A 6,851-nucleotide genomic window follows, 5' to 3' on the forward strand; every position below is an offset into this window, starting at 1 on the left:
CTGGCGACTTTCCAAACCCTTGTGGCTTTTTTTTTGTCAAAAGCTACTAGCGACAAATCTAGCGACTTGTTCTGGTGTTTGTTGGAGACTTTTCTGGTGTTTTGACTCGTTAAAGCGCGTACGTTCTGCACTGTCGTGAACGAGCAGCGGGAGCTGCCGTGAGCCCCTCCGCCGCCCCAAAGCACACACAGGCGGGTACTCTCACGCAGCAGTCAGAGCAGAGAGGAGACGCACTCTCTGCGTATTCTCTGCAGTTCGTCTCTTTATAGGTGAGAGCTTTATTTTTACACCAAGCAAATAACAACGTAGCTGTGTTTCAGCTGCAGGACAGCAGTGAAGGCCCAGGTATAAAATGCACGGCCCTCCACTGGTGACGAGTTACTAAGTAATATGACATTCAGAGGAGTAAATGCATTGATAATTCAGAAAAGAATGCAGCTTTTCAAACATTTATATACAAATGTGTTAAATAGGTAGATTGTATTGCAGGATGACATTGAATCACAGATTGCAATCCTCATTGAATCTCACCTACACTGCTATAATCTGGTTCAAAGTTGACAGGCTCTTTGAAAAGATTTCTCAGGCAAGAAGGTGCTTCTTCTGTCTCCACAACATAGTAACAGCTGTTGGCCGTGGGCTGGATAAGGCAGGAGGGGAGAGCGCTCTCCTGCGTCACAGCCAGATAGTGACATTTACTCCCATCTCTTCCCAATGCGGAGCTATTCTAATAAAGCCCCCCCCCCCTCACATCGGATCCTCATGGCCATGAAGGCTATTGTTGTCAGCCCAAATGGGGAAATGTTGGACTGGCAACATTTTTGTTCAGATTACATTTGTTTACAATCTTAACAGATCTTTGATGAAGGAGTACTGTTGCCCTTGTTGGTGTTCTGTTCCAATTCTCTTCCCAGCAGGTCTCATACAAATGTACAAATATACCTTTAATGCAGACTTTGTGACACGACATTCCATCTGTCATGCATTGTGATCAATGGGCGAGTCTGTTACCATATACAGTATGATATATGCATGAATTCAAGGCGTTTCATAAAAACAATGCCTGTGGCTGTGGGATAATCCTTTGGGACAGGGATCTCAAACTCAAGGCCCGCGGGCCGATTTCGGCCCGCCACGTTATTTTATCTGGCCCGCGAATCCGCCAGCAAAAAAAGTTTTAAAGTTTTAAAAAATTAAGTAAAAAAATAAATAATCAAGTTAGACTTGATAATAAAAATATCCCCATTGTCGAAATTATGAGATAGAAAGTCGAAGTTATGATAGAAAGTCATAATTATGAGATACTTTGGCTGGTTACTGTACATTTGACATATAAATGTGTTTGAGTACATTGAAGACTACTTTAAACGTGGCTTTACAACACATGAAATACTTCATGTGGGATTGTGCAAACGCACCCTTGAAAGGATTTGATTAAGCTTTAAACAAAGTTATTGTAATAACTTGTGTTTGATATTTGTCTTTGATATTTTCTTTAATAGTTTGATCTTTGATAGAGTCATGTGGGTTTCTTAACCCTAAATTAAAAGGATTTATGTTATAATAACAGAAATGTGCTTAAATATATGTTTACATTTATATAACTGCATGTACAATATTGTTACACTTGAATAAACAATAATCAAATGCAGAGACAGTTATTTAACAATATTTTAGGAGTAGTTACATTTCCACAGTCTTACATTTACAACCGGCCCTTTGAGGGCGACCGTGATGCTGATGTGGCCCAGAGTGAAGATGCGTTTGAGACCCCTGCTTTAGGGGACCCCTATTGCATTTAATGTGTAATAATATTGTACATATAATATTGAACTTGGCTTGTTTTATAACTACATTCTCCAATATTGTTGAAGGTGGTTAACAGGGTCAAGGGGGCAGCATATTTATGCTTCCAAATGGCAACGTGTTTTGAACCGAGCTAACTATTTAGCCTGTTACCTGGCTAGCTTTGCCTTTATGGTTATATATGGTTAAGGCACTGGTTTCCAAACTGGGGGGATGAAGATAAATGATGCATGCTTCTGATTTTTGTTATCTATAAACACTGGATTAAGGTGTTGTTGGATTACCAAAAAATACGTGGGTATGGATTAGGGCTGGGCGATATGGCCTAAAAAAAAAATCTCCGATTTTTTTACAAAAAATCCGATTCACGATTTAAATCGATTTTTTTCCCCCAAAATTTTTTGCAGATGACAGAAGCTGTTGAAAACAATTTTTTCTTTTATTTTGTGATGATTTTCCCAAGTAGGTTGATAAAAATAAAGTGCAAACAAAACCTGAACATTGTAGAAAGGTGCCTGTAGTATACAAAAAGTATTTGGTCACTCTTTTGTTTGCCTGAATCATTTAAATATAAAATTAAATTAAACATAACATTAAATGGCATTAAATAGTAGCCTTCCATTGTAAACAACTGTGCAAATGTAACTTTTTACAGTAAGCTTTTCTAACTGAATACACTGATACAAACACAGCATGAAATAAAATGTATATGACCCTTTAACATTCACATTTTCAAAAGTGCAACATCTGATCTAACATCAACATAACATATTTTGCACAGTAAATAAGTGCATGTAAACAAAATCAAGTGCATTCACAACATAACCAACAGTATTAAACAGTAGTGCATGTTTTTTCTAAATATTTTTTGCCAGGAAGACAAGCCTGTCTACTACCTCTGGCTTCAGGCATGCACGGTGGCATGTAACAATGCCCCCCCCCCCCACACACTGAAAAGCCTCTCAGAGGGGGCACTTGTAGCTGGCACAGAGAGGTATTTCTTTGCTAAAGTACTTAGCATTGGAAAGTTAAGTTGGTGACGCTTCCACCAGTCAAGTGGATCGGTGTCTGGGTCAACCTGCTGGACCACAGGTCAGTTGTTGCGGAGTAGAATGACATCCCCTCCAGCTCCGCAGAGATCCTTTGGCGTGTACTATTGTACAGCCGAGGCAAGGCAACGTCAGAAAAATGTTTACGGCTTGGTAGCACGTACCTGGGGTCCAAAGCTTTGAGACGGTGAATAAACCCCGGCTTTTCCACGGTGTATATGGGCACCATATCTTTTGCGATATACATCGCGACTGCATCCGTGATGGCTTTCCACCGGGCACTCTTCTTCTCATGCGGAGTACAGTTGGTGAATGTCTCCAAAATGCTGGGTTGTTTTTGTGAGGTGGCGGCGGCAGCAGTGAAGCTGCTGGCCGCCATTGTTTTAGTTTGTAAACAATGCGCGCGCACTCTACTACGGGAAAAAGGGGTGGGGGCGATTTTCTCGATTTTCAATAAAACACATCGCCTTAAAGCACACATTCGAATTAATCGATTAAATCGATTTATCGCCCAGCCCTAGTATGGATCCCAATCATGATTAAAACAAACCAACGTTCACCGTCAATAAGACAAACAAGCCCTTTTGTCCAAAAACTACCATAGTTTCATGTTTCAATAACATATTCAACTTAGTCACTGACTTTGATTCCTTCATTTTCATAATATAAAAGCAGTTGTGATGGAAAAGGGCCATTTTAATAAAGGACCCAGTGAAGTTTAGCCTGGCTCATTCCTCACAGTTATTACGTCACTTCTGTCTGGTTCAGTGCAGCAGATGTAAGTAACGTTTTGTCATGTAAAGTGGTATTACTTCACTGACACCTGTTTGTCCCTCCAGAGAGCGCACACCTCTGACAAACCGAGTGATGACAATGAAACTAGCTACAGATGTACTGACACAGGTTTGACTTGACTCACACAGACATTTCTGCTCTGCGTGCACAAAATTGGCACAAAAGGCCAGATGGATTGTTTTGTGTACAGGGCCTGTTGGGTGGATAGACTGTCAACAGGCCCACCTGTGACTAACTGCAGGAGTTCACTGAGTCTCTGTCAAGGCTGCAGGAGGATCTGGATGCTATCTTTTTCTTTTTCCTGCCGGCCTATCAGCAGGCTGGTATCTGCAGCAGAGCAGCTGCAAACACAAAGACGAGCGGCCGTGCTAACAGCCCTCAACCTGGACCAATGATACATCGTGCATTGCCATCAAACTGGTCATGCAGAGTACCCTGAACTGTCCATGAACTATTCCCGAATTGAACTCTTTCATTGTTGTTTTCGATATCTCTGTTTAGCTTGTCGGCTTTTATCATGCGGTGTTTCCTTCATACAGCAGTCACACCGCCTCCCGTTCCTAGTCCCCCTTGCCACAAGCTCCCGTATTGCTCTGCAGGCACTGGACTGATCTCAAACTGGACTCGTTCGTACTGGCACATCAATCACTGTGCTTTTTTCCTGTAGATATTCTGGGGAACTGCACTGTACATATCATATCATTTCTCGATATGTTCACATTGATGTGTTTCCCTTTTGTGTGCTTTGTTGTGATGGTTTAATGCAGGGGTCTTCAATGTTTTCGGGCCAAGGACCCCCAAACTGATAGAGAGATGGCGCAGGGACCCCCGACTATATATGTTGTATAAAATTGTGTTTTATATTAAATGGGCCGAGTGCCATGTATAAACATACCTCTTTATTGTGCATTCAATACTAAGCTATTCAAATAATACACAGGTTCATATATTCATGTTTTTACTTTAAACATGTGTAAGGTCCCTCTGTTTCCAGTCCACCTCTTCTCTTTCAGCTCCAATGAAAGTCAAAATGCTCAAGAAATAATCCTATAAAAAAAGACTAATGACGTCCAGTTTTTATACTTTAAATAACATCTCGGTCAAGTTACAGACTTTATTCTTAAAGCATCAGAATGTTTAATAAGTCCACATAGAAAATCAAGTTTATTTTCCTCAATAATCTAACATCCAAAGGAAAATGATATTACACTAAATGCATTTATTTGCATTGGAAATGTTTTTGAGATGTTTAAAGTGAAATTTGACTGTTTGTGGAACTCAATCTCTTGTGGCTGCGTCCATTTAAAAAAATATATTTTCAATCTTTAATCCTTAATTTTCCAAAAGTATTCAGATTAGATTTTTTTTTGAATCCAATAAATTACTAATTAAAAAAATTGCCATATAATTTGTATTCAGTGACTGACTACATTTCAAAGTACTCCAAGCCAAGCCTGGTGTCGCGGGTCTAAATGTGTGACTTCAGTAAACCCTCTGTGGCCTGGAGCTGCAGCAGACATGCAGGCGTCAGTACAGTTCTTCGACTTCACAGCATGTATGACTTCTTCACTCTACTTATCAAGCTGTTCATTGTCTCCCGATCTCCTTTAGTTGTGCTGCACAGTGTGAATAGGACAACGAGAGACAAGTAGATTGTGATGAGTGTTTGGGTACACTGGTAAGATTAATACACCGATGATTACTGAGTGTGACCAGGAGAGACTGTACCGTCCACAGAAACAAGTCTTCTGACCTTTCTTTTATCTGCTGCTTGCAGAACTTCTGCCTGTAAAAAGCAATGGAGATGACAGCCTTCTTCCCGTGAGGCTTGTCTGCTCCAGATTCAGCAAACTCTCTCAACTTGTCATAAGCCGCTTGTTTAAACCTGAATGCCAGCTGTTTGCGAGTTTTGCGAGTTTCATTCGCAAACATGTCGTGTAGAAAGCTTGATCCTGTGGGTCATCACAGAGGCATGTTGTGACAGAAATAAAGAGAGAACGGTAAATGATATGAAGAGAGCAAAGTCGTCTATGACTGAAGAGGGAGGCGAGCAGGGCTGACATGAGAGAATACGTTCCATCACGGGGGATGTAACACGTTCAGGAAGATGTTCTGATGGACTGTGATGCACAGAAAGTAATCTATCTACATCGTCTATAACTGCCTTCAGAACAAACACTGTGTTAAGGTTGGCTTACTTTTAGGCACCAACACGACCTGGTTCGCTTTGTTCAAGAGGTTTCAGGTAAAATAGTTCATGTTCATGTCAAACACCTTCAACGTTTGCAGTCAAAGTTTTTACATTTATTCAAGAAGTAAACACTTCTTGTTTCACGTCAGTGATGAGACCATCAGAATGTTTAACGGTGTCATGCTCACACTCAGTGTGAAGTAGTACAGGTACAGAAGATTCATGAAGTCAGCTAACTTCTTGTCATGGTTACAAATACAACCACATGCACGAGTCGTCTCCCATATTAACGTCCGATGTTCTGTTGACCTGTACGTCCACCCTGACCTGCTCCCTCTGAGGATTCTGTCGCTGTATAAAAACCTCATCTTACGTTTATTCAGAGGGCGCCCTCATTTGAACTTAAACAGACAATGTGTTGCTGCATTTGCTGAAACAACTGTTGCCGTCGTTTTTCTTGGGTCTTGAATTTTGTTCGTCCATAAGAAGAACTGTTGAAATATCATCACATTCTCTTCAATCTCTGGTGCAACACGTTCTTACTCCCAACTTGCCAAACACAGAGGCTCTGTTCTTTTGAACGTAACTTTTAAACAAGCAGGTTAGTCCAGTACACTTCAACATGTGGTTAACAATGTGGAATCAAACAACTTGGTGAGGTTCAGGAAAAGATCATGGATTGAATTAAAATAAGTAAGTTAAGTGTGTGACCTAACATAACTTGCATCAGTTAAACTAGCTCAGCGTTGTTTTGGTTTCACACGGGACACAAACAGCCGTTTCCTGGATGAAAGTCGTGTGTTCAACATGACAAGAATCAGAAACCAGCAGAAATGTAGTTGGTGTGTTCATCAGATAATTGGAGACAAGGAGAGACTCATGTGAAGGGTCACTGGCTGTCAGAGTCCTGTGGGGGCGGAAGCTCCTCACAATGTTACTTACTGAGAGAGAAGGATGGCCACAGTCGTTTCAGCAACAAACAAAAGAAATGTTTACGAAAGCCTGTCGTG

Source organism: Melanostigma gelatinosum (genome assembly GCF_949748355.1).
Source record: "Melanostigma gelatinosum genome assembly, chromosome: 8".
Classification (NCBI taxonomy): domain Eukaryota; kingdom Metazoa; phylum Chordata; class Actinopteri; order Perciformes; family Zoarcidae; genus Melanostigma; species Melanostigma gelatinosum.